Here is a 14182-nt window from a genome sequence, read left to right as displayed (position 1 = left end):
TTGTACCCCGCCGATCTGGCTTTGTTTCTCCAGCCACTCTGAGCGGCTCCCAGTCAAGTGTTAAAAACAATACAGTGGTACCTCAGGTTGGGACGCGGGTGGCGCTGTGGGTAAAACCTCAGCACCTAGGACTTGCCGATCGTCAGGTCGGCGGTTCGAATCCCCGCGGCGGGGTGAGCTCCCATCGTTCGGTCCCAGTGCCTGCCAACCTTGCAGTTCGAAAGCACCGCCGGGTGCAAGTACATAAATAGGGACCGCTTACCAGCGGGAAGGTAAACGGCGTTTCCGTGTGCTGCGCTGGTGCTGGCTCGCCAGAGCAGCTTCGTCACGCTGGCCACGTGACCCGGAAGTGTCTGCGGACAGCGCTGGCCCCTGGCCTCTTAAGCGAGATGAGCACGCAACCCCAGAGTCGGTCACGACTGGCCCGTACGGGCAGGGGTACCTTTACCTTTACCTCAGGTTACATACGCTTCAGGTTACATACGCTTCATCCAGAAATAGTACCTTGGGTTAAGAACTTTGCTTCAGGATGAGAACAGAAATCGTGTTCCGTCGGAGCGGCGGCAGCAGAAGGCCCCATTAGCTAAAGTGGTGCTTCAGGTTAAGAGCAGTTTCAGGTTAAGAACAGATCTCTGGAACGAATTAAGTACTTAACCCGAGGTACCGCTGTACAGCATTAAATATTAAAAGCTTCCCTAAACAGGGCTGCCTTCAGATGTCTTTTAAAGATAAGATAGCTGCTTATTTCCTTCACATCTGCAGGGAGGGCGTTCCACAGGGCGGGTGCCACCACCGAGAAGGCCCTCTGCCTGGCCCTTCCATGCCTTTGGAAGCGGGTGGCAGGGCTCCAAGACCCTGCCAGAGCCTTGTGCCTCCTTCCCAAAGCCTGGCACCGAACTTCGCTATCTCTGGGAAGGCAGCAAGAGGGTTGAGGGGGCATCAAATTTAGGCCCCGCTCCCTGTCCCCATGCGGCAGGGCAGTGTGCGGCCCACAGGTTACGTGTCAAAGCACTTTAGCAACCCACTTGGTATGAAAAGTTGAACTAGATAACCCTGGGGGGGGGGGGGTCCCTTTCAACTTTGCAATTCTTTGACCTGCCATGTAGGGAATCCTGCTTCCTCCGCCCCCTGGAGGCCAGCAGGTGGGGCTGATGAGCTTCTCCTCTGGAGGAGGAGGAAGTCTCCCTCTGACTCCTCTCCAGCCCTGCAGTGTAGGCTGGGCGTTCTGTGTTGCTGCTGTTGTGCTTTCCCACCCAGGAGTTGCGCCTCCAGTTCGTCAGCCCAAACAAGGTCTCTCTTGCAGCAGAAAGAGGCCTCTGGTGCCCTGTGTGGCTGAGAAGAGCCCAAGATCTCTTTCCCTGCCCCTTTTGCTGGCATAATAATAATAATAATAATAATAATAATAATAATAATAATAATAAATTTTATTTATACCCCGCCCTCCCCAGCCAAGACCAGGCTCAGGGCGGCTAACACCAGATATAAAACAATTGATTAAGATACAACTTAAAAACAAGATTAAAACACAACGTTAAAATGCAGTCTCATTTCAATAGAACCTCAAATCAGAAACATTTTGGGGATGAAAACGTCACATCTTCACCAAGGCCAACTATTCAGACTGGTCCTACATGGGCCAGAAAAAGCCAGAGAAGTCCCCAAATAGGAGTTGCATCCTAAGGGTTGAACCCGATTCTTACACCAGGGAGCTTGCTTTGGGGTGGCGCAGCCAGGAAGCGAGGCAGGACCTGTGAGCTGAAAGGATTCGGCCTTCGACCCATCCAAACCACTAGCGGTTTCACCATGGAGAAAGTCCCACCCCGACTGTACAGTTCTGTGATTCTGAACCCAGCAAATTGTCCCTTCCAGAGCCGCGTTTCTGTGCAAGTGGTTTGTTCCCGAGCCCTGGGCTTCCCTGGGGCAGAGAACTTTGTTCGGCAGCTCTCAGGAACCCAGTGGTCACAGAGGGACCGTGCCTTCCAGTAGAAAACAGCGTCGTCTCTCCTCTTCCCTTCCTCTTCTCCTGGCCAGAGTTGCATCAGGGATGCTGAGGCAGCCTAGCTTCGTCGCCGGGGCTCCAGGAAGACGTCTGGTGTGGCTTAGCAGGAGTTCGGACCCTCACCAGTTCCGCTTTTGCACACAAACTCCTCATTTCTGCAGGGCTTGCACCGCAGAGCATCCCGCCAGAGGCTGCCCCACAGCAATGTGCCTTTGGCCCCCAAAGTGAGGCTCTCACTTTCCCAGGTTGCTGTCTGGGGGAGGGAGTGGGGGCCTGGGGAGCTTTTGGATCGACCCTTTTCTACCATTAAAAGTGTTTCTGGCAAAGAAACCCAACAGACGTCTGGTTGTGTTTGTGTGGGTCTCTGTACTGAGTGAAGGTCCCCCGCCTTCACTCCTGCTCCCCTCTGCACAGCTTGTGGGGGGGACAACGGGGTTACGGCTCGACAAAGCTGTGCGGGGGCTTTGCACCAATGGGAGCTGAACCCTGCTGTGAATGTTTCTCCCACTACCGCAGAGCACCGTTATGCCCTCATCATTTCCCCCCTTCTGTTTTATTAAATCTGCTTAGTAACATAACATTATTATATATATTCTATAAAACAAAGAATACAGAACAAAATTCATTCATACTACAATGCCTAACTACATAACATTAATATATATGGTTTCTGAAAAAAGGCTTACATAACAAAATCAATTCAAAATACCATCCGGTTTACTTCCCCCCCTTCCCCCTCCCTCCCCACTCCAGCCCTCCCCACCCCCAGTCAGACCTTCCTTCTTCATATCTTTATCCATGTACACAGTCTGTTCATTCGAGCTTGTATGTTAGGGTTGGCTTCCCCTCTTTCTATCCAGTTCCTGTAAAATGCCCATTTATTTGTGATTCTTTGGCATTTATTTTCCCATCTATCCTCTGCCACTATCTGTGCGAATATTTCTGATTGTACATATTCAAAAACATAATCATTCCATTTTTCCATATTCCATTTGGCCTTTTCTTTCCATCCCAAAGCAATAACTGCCATTCCAGCTAGAATCATAATCTTTTACAACTCTTGCTTATTACTCTTTACTTTGTTATTTCCCAGTATTCCCGAAAATAAAAATGTTCAAATAAACATAGAAGTTAATAGGGATTTGTTATTTTCGGGAATACTGGTTATGCCCTCATCATTACGGTGCAAGGGGAGTTGAGGAGGGGAAATAGGTGCTCAGCCGTCACTCATCTGGAATCTAGGAAGTCGCCTTATCCAGAGTCAAACCAGTGTTGTCTGCACAGGCTGGCAGCAGCACTCGAGGGTTTCAGGCAGGGAGTCTCTCCCAGCCCTTCCTGGAGATGTCAGAAATTGAACCTGGGACCTTCTGCTTGTAGGTTCCAGCAGACAACGGACCATGGGAACTGGGAGGGGCCCCTTTTGTCCTCTTTCTTTCTTGCAGGGGGCGGCTGAAATGTGAGGGGTGAGTCTGCTTCCTTCTTGCCAACTCTTTTCCTCTCCTTTTAGTGGTACGCATTATACCAACCTCTAACCTGGCACCCCAGCCTGGCATCAAGGAATGGGCAGCTCTTGCTATAGTCACCAGAAGCTTTTGCAGTCTGCCCACGCAGGAGCTAGGGAAGGGGCACAGGATAGTTGCGTGGTGAGTTCCTGCCCATCCCCAGTGGAAATAATGACACAATTATGAAGGTTAATGGCCACAACTGTATTGGTTACAGGAACGAGCGGTATTAGCTTAGGCATTGGTCCTAACCGACTATATCCGACTTCAGCCCTTCCGCTTGAAGTCCGGGAAGGGTTAACCACCAGTAGGGGGAGTCCTGCTGATGCACATCAGCTAGGAACTCCCCCGGGGTCACCGCTAGGGGGCGTGCCTTAGGCCCTCACCTCCCTAGGCTTCGGACAGGGCCACGCTCCCTGGAATCCTTTATTGGATATATCCTTCAATATGTGGGGCAGGTGATGGCGCTTCCTCCCCTCTTCCATCTACAGAGCAATACCAATGCCTAACCGCCAATACCCAGAAAGTTGTGACGATTTCCTACGAGGTGGGCGAAAACCAAGGGGCTGGTGCCAATTTGCCAAGTGGAAAAATTCCCACCAGGCCCCTCAATGGCGACCAACCGAGGTCCATAGCAAGGTCAAGGAATGAAAACCTTATAGGGTGGGAGGGTGGGAAGCAGGAACAGCTGGCAGGCAGAAAAGAGGGAGATTCTGCGTTATATAGGGCAGGCCACGCCCCCAAGCCAGCTGATTGGCTGTCCAGGGGATGACACGGCTGGCGATTAGTGCCAGCTGCCACGTGCGTGGTGGGGGCGTGAAGCCCGCAACACCACCACCTTTCGTAGGGCGGGAGTGGCTTTGTAAAACACTTGTCTTGCACGCAGAAGGTCCCAGGATCGATCCTCAACTGAGAAGGTCCCCTGTTTGGATCCCTGGGGAGCCACTGCTTGTGGGATTTCCCTTAAAGGGCACCTGGTTGGCAGCTGGGACAGCAGGATGCAGGACTCGATGGGCCTCTGGCCTGATCCTGCACCCTTTCCTTATGCTCCCTCCTTCCCCATCTATTCCCCGAATCTGCCCCAGCTGGCAGATGCCAACAGTGTCTTGAGGACAGCGAGGGAGGAGGCCCTGTGGGGTCTGGTTTCGTGACTTCCATGCGCAGAGTAAAGAGGTGACAATCGGAGATGCTTCCCAGCTGCCTTGGGTGCTGAAGGATGGCTGTGGGAGGTGCTCAGAGCTCTGGGTTTGCCAGCAGAGCAGGTGGGCCTCCGTCAAAAGACAGGGCGTCATCACCAGCCTGATAGGTGCCAAGCAGTCTGCTCGGTGCCCGCCGGCAACAGCGCCTGGCCTGTGCCAAGCGAGGAGCTGTTGACCTGCACAGTCTGTTCCTTCCGAAGCACATGGACACCGAGAGGTGGCCGTGGCGTGCTTCCTCGGAGGAGATGGCCTGGAAATTCAGCCGCTTGAGCTCCTGCAGTGTGACGGCGGAGCATATGAGCTGTGAGTGGCAGATCCCTGGTTTGAAGCTCAGCTGTGAGCTGGAGCCGCCCTGATCGAGTTGCATTGTTGATCCTGAGCCGAGCAAAGGGCTGACTTTCAAGGTGCCTTCTGGCTCTTGGGTGGGTTTTTGAATTCATGGAGTAGCACGTGGCAACCCTTTACGATACGATAATCTTTATTGTCTTTGTCCCATACAGAACAATGAAACTGAAAAAAATCTACATCAGACATTCAAAAACCAACAAGCCTGCTATCCCAGCTATCCCAACCTGGTTAGCCCCCTAAAAACTCTGATACCCCATAAGTAAATATAATATACTCCCCCAGAGACTACCTTGTTGTTGTTTAGTTGTTTAGTCGTTTAGTTGTGTCCGACTCTTCGTGACCCCATGGACCAGAGCACGACTATCTTAGGTAAAGGTAAAGGGACCCCCCTGACCATTAGGTCCAGTTGTGACCGACTCTGGGGTTGTGGCGCTCATCTCGCTTTATTGGCCGAGGGAGCCGGCGTACAGCTTCCGGGTCATGTGGCCTGCAGGACTAAGCCACTTCTGGTGAACCAGAGCAGCGCACGGAAATGCCGTTTACCTTCCCGCCGGAGCGGTACCTATTTATCTACTGGTAGGTTGGCAGGAGCTGGGACCGAACAATGGGAGCTCACCCCGTAGCGGGGATTCGAACTGCCGACCTTCTGATCGGCAAGCCCAAGAGGCTCAGTGGTTTAACCCACAGCGCCACCCAAGACTAGCTTACACTGTGTTTAAAACCAAAATTGCATTTGGATAGAAACTGTTTCTCAGGCGGCTAGTCCTTGTTTTTATAACCTTGTACAGTGGTGCCCCGCAAGACGAATGTCTCGCAAGACGGAAAACCCGCTAGACGAAAGTGTTTTCCATTTTTGAGCTGCTTCGCAAGACGAATTTCCCTATGGGCTTGCTTTGCAAGATGAAAACGTCTTGCGAGTGTTCTGATTTTTTTTCGCTCCCCCCCCCTTTTCTAAGCCACTAAGCCGCTAATAGCCTTTTAGCCGCTAAGCCGCTAAGCCTTTAATAGCTGCTAATCCGCTAAACCGCTAATAGCGCTAAACCGCTAATAGGGTTGCTTCGCAAGACGAAAAAAACGCTAGACGAAGAGACTCGCGGAACGGATTATTTTCGTCTTGCGAGGCACCACTGTACCTTCTTCCAGAAGGCAGAAGCTGAAAGAGATCATTTCTGGGGTGCGCACTATCCTGCACTATCTCTGCAGCTTTCTTATGGCACCTGGAAGCACAGATTTGATCCAAGGTGGGAAGAGTGCACCCAGTTATTCTCTCCGCAGTCTTTGCAACCCTGGACAGCATTGTTTTTCCCCTGACCGTTTCAGCCTCACTGCAAAATGGGCGTAAGAACACCAGCTGACCTTACAGCAGACTTGGAAACATTACTAAGTCGAAATATAAAAAAAAAATAAAAAAAAAATTGTCCAGTAGCACCTTAGAGACCAACTAAGTTTGTTCGTACAAACTCTATATGGGCTCTTGGACGCCCTATAAGGGAACAAGGGCAAATGTTTGTTTACAACAGTCTCGCCCTTTTAATGCAAGGTTACTGAAGTGAGATTCTTTTTAATCCAGGTTAAGAATATTGAGTTGGGGGGCTGTACTAGATGACTCTAGGAGTCCCTTCCAGCACTACAGCTCTATGAAACAGAGCACCAGGCTGCTAAATAATAATAATAATAATAATAATAATAATAATAATAATACATTTTATTTCTATCCCGCCCACCTCAGCCGAAGCCGGGCTCAGGGCGGCTAACAACAACAAAACAGTACAACAGTACAACAAAACACAACACTCTAAAATCATTCATTATAAAATTAATTCAACTCAAACCAATGGCAACCATTGGGCCAGATCAGGCCAATCCTGCAAGCTGAACATGATCTGGCCACCTGCAACTCTCAGGAGCTGGTATTCAGAGATCCCCAGACCCAAGATCAGCACACACACACACACACACACACACACACACACACCCTGCCCTCTGCCACATCAGCGGTGAACCTCCAGCCGACCAGAAGGAGCTGGTTCACATGGGTTCATCTTGGAAGCCCAGCTGCTGGTTCAGCCTGCATGACCCTGCTGACCACATGGCCGAGATGTTGCAACCTTGTCCGCCCAGCCCCTTGTCCAGCAGGCAGGTCAAGCAGGAACCAGCGCAGCAATCCTCATGATGATTTGGCCGGACCAAGCAGGTTTGCCCAGAGTCAAAGGTCTGCGGCTTCTCTTGGGCTTTGTTTTCCTGCACTCTGGTGTGTCCAGCCTTCCACTCTGAACTCCTTTCGGAGAGATTGTTGCAGGAGAGAAACTAAGCCGAGCAAATGCCGCCTTTCTCCACGGCCGTCCAGGCGCAGGGCTGAGCTGAACTGCCATCTAAACTGGCGCTTAGCCCCTTGCACGACATCACGACAGCCCCCCAGATCTGGGGTGCAAGGAAAGCCCACCCAATGCAGGCATCTCTGCTGATCCAATATATTTCATACACACACGACTTCGTTGAACTCTGACTTTCCACTGCGGAGGCTTTTCCTGGAAAACACACAGAGCTTTGAGGAAGAAACAAAGAGTCTCTGGTCTGCTGCAATGCAACCTTTAGCTTGGGATTAGAAAGGCAAACAACCTTGCGGAGACGTGTGACCATTTGAACTGCGAGGGCAGAGCAAGGCAAAGGCCTGCCAGCTCCCCTGGTCTTTCTGGGAAATGACGTCCGCACTCCTGCCCTGGAAGAGGTCCCAGAGCTGGGCTCCCCCTTACACCACCAATCCCCCATTGCTCTGCACTGGATCCATCTATTTGGCACCTCTCGCAACTACAGTGGGATCTTGGTTCTCAAACTTAGTCCGTTCCGGAAGTCCGTTCCAAAACCAAAGTGTTCCAAAACCAAGGCACGCTTTCCCATTGAAAGTAATTCAAAGCGGATTAATCTGTTCCAGACTTTTAAAATCAACCCCTAAAACAGCAATTTCACATGAATTTTACTATCTAACAAGACCACTGATCCATAAAATGAAAGCAATAAACAATGTGCTGCAGTCACACAATCAATCAATCAATCAATCAATCAATCAGTAGCTGAACATCCGGGATCTAGGAAGGAAGAGAAGCAGCAAAATAGTGGTTTGTCTTGTGATAAGAATTTTAAAGTCTTAGATATATAATAAATGTTCATAAATGTACCAACCAAGCACGTACAGGAAGACCGACCTGAAACCATTTTTGATTCCCAACCTGACCAAATGTTTTCTCTGCAAGGTCAAAGGAAAATGGAAAAGCCTCCCCATTGTCTTTTCCTTCGCAAATCCTGTCTTAAGGGCACATTTAAGAGATGAATAGTGTGTGAGCCTGTGACCTGGCTCAGGAACTAAGTATTTATCATTACAAAAGACTGGCCAGGCTCCCCAGGGTATCCAATCAAGTGACCATTAACAGGTAACCTGTCAGACGAGATAAACAACAACGCACTCAGATTTCTGCTGTAGACTGTCTTTTCTGTGATGTATGTATGATGTATGGATGGGTGGTCTTGAGCTCCAGGGCAGGGAATTTAAAATGTCTATATAAGGGTGGACACACCTTGGTTCTGGGTCCTCCTCCTTTCCTTCAAGTGAGGGGAGCACCCTGTTGCAACAGATCAATAAATATCAGGCTTACTAACTGCTTTGCTTCTCAATATTCTCTGCTTGGCCTCTGTTATTTTCTCCTACCAATAGGGAACCTACAAACAAATGAATGCTGTCGTTTTTCCTGTCTGCCAGGTTATCTGATAATGCCTTTCCTGGTAGTCTGGCCATTCCTTTGAGATGGTGATTTCCCAATTCCCGAGACAATGGGAAGGTTCCCTCACCCCCTCCCTCCTTGCAGAGGAAACATTTGGTCAGTTTGGGAGTCAAAATGGTTTCAGGATGGTCTTCCTGTGATGCTCCAGAGATGTGGTCCACATATCTATGTACATGCTAGATTGGTACATTTATGAGCATTTATTTTATATATAAGACCTTAATTTTTTTCATTTTACAACTAAAGCATTTGAATGATCCCTGCACACAGGCCTTGGCTTGACAAGCAGCAGAAATCCTGAGGGAGGGGGAGAGCTGCCCCCTTTTCTCTCTGCAACCCGCCCCCCCCCGCAAGCCTAGAAAGAGGCTCCTGCAGTACAGAAGGAATGTCTTGACCAGCTGCTGATATCTGAGCCACCCCAAAGGACATTTTCTCCTTCAAGCCCTCCCTCTGTGTCCCTGCCTGTCTTCCTTCCCTCCTGCTTGTGACCTGCGCATGATCCTGGGAGGGTGGAAAAATGTGCCCTCTCCTGGACTGGGAGCGGGGCACAGAGATCCTTTTGCTGAAGACATGGATAGTAGTAGTAGTAGTAGTAGTAGTAGTAATAATAATAATAATAATAATAATAATAATAATAATAATAACCTTTCCCGGGAAAATCTGAGGCTCACTATGTCAGGTTCCTATTGGAAGACTGGACAAACACTAGAACATTAGCAGTGGCAAAGTTTTTATCAGTGATTGCAGGAACCAATGATCCCTATTTTTAAATCTGAACAAAATGCTTGTTTAACCTGGAGGTAGGCTGTCTGAATTGTGCATTGCTTTGCAACGATTTGTGGGGTCTCTGGACAGTAATAAAGATTGATGAATGATAATGATAATGATTATGATAAACCAATGGAGAATCGCAGCGCCTGCTGTGGCTGCAGAAACCGGTAACTCGCCGTTTGTGCTGCGTTAGCACCAAAGTGACCTCCATGGGGCGCAAACTGGGCAGTGGGTCTGGAGGTCCTGGGCTGCCCAGCTGACAAGGCCCCCCTCTCAACGTCACTGAGGGGGTCCGAAGGAATGCAAAGCAATACATTTAGCACCAGCTGGGCTGGAGGAGTTGCTGGAAGGAGGCACAGAAGGCACCCTCCAACCGCCTTAGGGAGTCCAGATCCGTGTAGGGTTTAATCCTGAGCTTTTCCCTCTCCTGAAGTTGTTCCAGATTTGGGTTTTTCCTTGGGGTTTACTCCTGAAACCCTTTCCACGAATAAATATAGGCACAAAGTAGCAGAGATTTAGCACCAGAGCTTTCCTTCCTCTTATGTACTGAGTTGAATAGGATCCAAAAGGCAGCAGTCTGATTGGTCCTAGAACAATAGGATCCAGAGTGCAGCAGTCTGATTGGTCCACAGGAGCCACCCAATCCAGCTCCAGGGGGAAGTGAATCCGCAACCTGATTGGCCTACAGGAGAATCCCGGAATTAGCCAATCACGTGGGGCCCACTGTGTAAATAATGTATATAAAGCAGACATTTTGGGGGAACTTCCATTCCTCCTCACCACTATGAGCTGAATAAAGAGCATGAAATCCACTCTTGACTCTGAGTATATTTCACTTCCCTTAGATGAGCTACTTTCCCAGGTTAATAACCTAAAAATCATAGGTTCTGTGTGTGTGTGTTTGGAGGGATTATTTCATTAACATGGAAGTTGCTCTCTGTGTTATCTGCGTGGAGCCCAGAAAACTTCCTTTTTCTTTGCTGGAGAATATAAACCAAGCCAACAAATCAACAGGACTCTGGACAGCCTGCCCCTGAATCTGTCGCAAACAAATAGCACTCTGCATATGCACAGCGCACTCATGCTTCTGAGGCTGAGCTCTGTCCCTGAAAGCAAGGTCTGAGTGTGTGAGAGAGACGAATCCAGAGGGTTGTGTGTGTTTGTGTGTGTGCATACCTGCTTGCCCTCTAGGGAACTGGGGCCTGGAGAGTTGTGGGTCTCTCCTAGGAGGGTGGCTCTGGTCCTAGGTGGCGGGTGCACTGCAGGCTGCCGGCAGGATTTAAATTTAGTGGCTGAGCCTCTTGGGGGCTGGCCCTGGAGGCAGCTGCTCTGGCAAAGGTCAGACCTGCCTGTCCGGCTGCCTGGGAGGGAGGGAGGGACAGAGGGGGCACTTGGCTGGAGGAGGAGAGCTGGCAAGAGGACGCCTGGCTGGGACAGCGAAGGAGCCCAGGAGAGGCTGCTGTCAGGAAGAGAGTGAGCGAAGGAGGAGGAGGAAGAGGCAGCAGGTCCGGGGGGGCAGTGCCCAACAGCACCCTCTGCAGCCTGGCACAGGTAAGGCAGGGCAGAGGAGGGAGGGGGCAATGCCACGACTCCTGTCTTTGACTGCGAGAGCCAGGCTTGCTCAGTTCAGCGGAGCTCTTCTTTGCTTCCTAAGATCTCTTAGTAAGAAAAACACCCAAATGGATTTGGCCAATGGAAGCACAGGCCCCCCAAAAGTTAAATATGGAAAATAAATGGTTGAGGTGCTCATATTTATTGTCAGAGGATCAGGAAGGTTTTAAATTCAAACCATTTGAACAAGTTAAAGATCAAGTGAATTGGTTGCAATATTATCAAATTAATGAATTATATAAGGTGGATAGGAGAAATGGTTTTGCAACAGAAAAAACCAAATTGGAAACGGAGTTGTTAGATGCTAAAGTTAAGAATATGTCTAAAATGTATAATTTGTTGTTGGAGTGGCATGATGAACAAGTTAAATCGGTTATGATTGATTGGGCAAGAGATGTGGGACATAATATAAGGGCAGATCTTCTTTGCTCCACCCTTGCAATTGCTGGGGGCTGCACAACGAAATATTCAGAGGCCCATATTCCAAGCAGGGGGGTCCCAAAGCGGGTGGTGGAGCCCCCTGCAGGAGGGTGGGTTTTATCTGGGGGGGGCAAGGGGGCAGCAGGGGCACAGGAGCTTTGAAGTGACTCTCTGAAAATCTGGATCAAGCCCGTCAGTTTTCTTTAATCGATTCAACTCGATAGCCTTAACTGGATTTTGAATAAAGAAAGGTGTTGTAGGGATGGGAGGTACCCCAAGGGGTCATCTAGTCCAACCCCCTGCAATGCAGGGGACACAGCTGAAGAATCCCGGACAGGTGACCATTCACCTCTGTATAAAAGATGCAGAAGAGTCCACAACTTCCACACGGAGTCGGTTCCGCTGTTGGAGAGCTCTTGCCGCCTGAAAGTTCTTCCCGATGTCCATTCGGAATCTCCTTCCTGGAAATTTGAATCTATTGGATCGGGTCCTCCCCCTCCGGAGCAGGAGAAATCAAGCAATCAGTGAGCAATTAAGTGTTCCTGGTTCGAACCTTACTCTGTTGTCGTCTGCCTTAGTGGGTCGTGCAAACCACTATTCTGCACAAGTCTTTTTATAGGGTAGCAGGCGCTAGGGAGGAGTTGATGGAACCGAGGAGGTGTGGGGCCCTGGCAAAGTTTGGGGGCCGCTGGTCCTAGTCACCCGGGGGCAGCAGCCAAAGCCAGGGGGCACCCTTGCTGAGATAGACTCGGAGTCGAGAGTGGATTTCATGCTCTTTATTCAGCTCATAGTGGTGAGAAGGAATGGAAGTTCCCCCAGAATGTCTGCTTTATATACATTATTTATACAAAGGGCCCCACATGATTGGCTAATTCCGGGATTCTCCTGTAGCCAATCAGGTTGTGGATTCAGTTCCACCTGGAGCTGGATTGGGTGGCTCCTGCGGACCAGTCATACTGCTGCGTTCTGAATCCTATTTTTCAAGGACCAATCAGACTGCTGCATTCTGGATCCTGTTGTTCTAGGACCAATCAGACTGCTGCATTCTGGATCCTATTGTTCTAGGACTAATCATACTGCTGCATTCTGGATCCTATTGTTCTAGGACCAATCAGACTGCTGCATTCTGGATCCTGTTGTTCTAGAACCAATCAGACTGCTGCATTTTGGATCCTATTGTTCTAGGACCAATCAGACTGCTGCATTCTGGATCCTATTGTTCTAGGACCAATCAGACTGCTGCATTCTGGATCCTATTCAACTCAGTACATAACACCATGTCAATCTTCTTTCCTGTCCACAGAGGTGCTCAGAGCTCTGTGCTGGCCAGGTGGGGGGGCCTGGAGATCAGTCGGTGGGACTGTGTGGCCCCCTGCCCATGTGTGGTCCCTTGGGAGCTTTGGGAGGTGCGAGGCGCCTGCCTTTCAAGGAGAAGAGAGCTGTGCTGCTCTCCTGTGGAGGTGGAGAGGCATTTTATTTTATGTATTAAATTTGCAGCCATCCCTTCTGGCTCAGTCCCTGGGACTGGAGAAGGGCGCCCAGTTCTGCGCACCATTTCTCCGCTAGAGGCCAAAGGGAAAATGCCTTGCCATTGTTGTATGCCCACTCCATGCCCACCCAAAGCCTCCTTCTCCACTGGGTGGCAGGGGCAGAGAGGAGAAAAACTGCGAGTACCCACCTTGAGGTCCTCAGAGGAAAGTGGGAATATAAATTAAGGTTGCCAGACGTTCCTGTTTCCTGGAGACAGTCCCCGGATTTGCAAACCAGTCCCCATACAAAATCTACTGAAGTTGAAAAGTGTCCCCGGATTCATTGGGGGGAAAAATCTGGTCACCTTAATATAAATGTAGTAGAATAATAGAACCGCAGAATTGTAAAGTTGGGAGGGTCAATTAGTCATTGCATGAATAGAATAAAGTCAAATATTGCACAGAGCAGTCCCCAGTGCCAGCCCTGCAAACCCAGATCAGGAATTGCAAAAAGAATGGTCAATTCTCCAATCGCAGGCCTGGGTGCAGGATGAGGCTCAGGCACACCCACCCACTGGGAGCCTATCGAGAGGCTGCAGGAGGACACCTCCCTCTTCTCCCAGCCAGCTCTGGGGGGGGGGGTTGCCAAGACCCACCTGGCTTGACTCTGCCCTTGATCCTTGCATTGTCCCATCCAGTGGGATGCCCTGGATAGTTCAGTTGGCTAGTTTGTGGGTCCTGATAATGCCAAAGTTGCAGGTTCAATCCCCAAATGGGGCAGCTGAATATTGGGCTGGATGACCTTCAGGGTCCCTCCCAACTCTATGATTCTAGGATTAATATCTTTTGTGAATAATAATAATAATATTTTATTTATACCCCTCCCTTCCCGGTTCAAAAAGCAGGTTCTGGGCGGCTAACAACAAATTTAAATTACTTAATTGTAAAAGCAGCATAAAATACAGTATAAAAACATGAATAACAATAAAATTCAAAATTCAGAAATCAATTTAGGGGAAATAAGCATTAGATGGGCCGCAGGTGGCCCTGTGGGTTAAACCACAGAGCCTAGGACTTGCTGATCAGA

At 49.7% G+C, this 14182-nt stretch overlaps 1 protein-coding gene and 1 long non-coding RNA gene across 5 annotated transcripts in view; one reads left to right on the top strand and one right to left on the bottom strand.

Moving 5' to 3' along the window:
- Window positions 1–10423, bottom strand: part of LOC310713255 — a 258239-nt gene extending 247816 nt beyond the window's left edge. Inside the window, exon 1 of the long non-coding RNA XR_014529153.1 lies at window positions 10118–10423. This is a non-coding gene — a long non-coding RNA (uncharacterized lncRNA). The remainder of the gene's footprint in view (window positions 1–10117) is intronic.
- A 570-nt stretch (window positions 10424–10993) lies between these two features.
- Window positions 10994–14182, top strand: part of GPT (glutamic--pyruvic transaminase) — a 33609-nt gene continuing 30420 nt past the window's right edge. For 2 of the 4 annotated variants that reach the window (XM_083516786.1, XM_083516785.1), the window contains exon 1: window positions 11000–11146. The gene's annotated coding sequence lies outside the window, so the exon portion shown is untranslated. Of the gene's footprint in view, window positions 11147–14182 lie in introns of all 4 variants that reach the window. The other 2 variants (XM_083516783.1, XM_083516784.1) reach the window with 2 other exon arrangements.

This window comes from Podarcis liolepis (assembly GCF_965112155.1).
Source record: "Podarcis liolepis genome assembly, chromosome: 8".
NCBI lineage: Eukaryota > Metazoa > Chordata > Lepidosauria > Squamata > Lacertidae > Podarcis > Podarcis liolepis.
The sequence above is the reverse complement of the archived record's forward strand: the minus strand, read 5'-3'. Positions and strand labels throughout refer to the sequence as shown.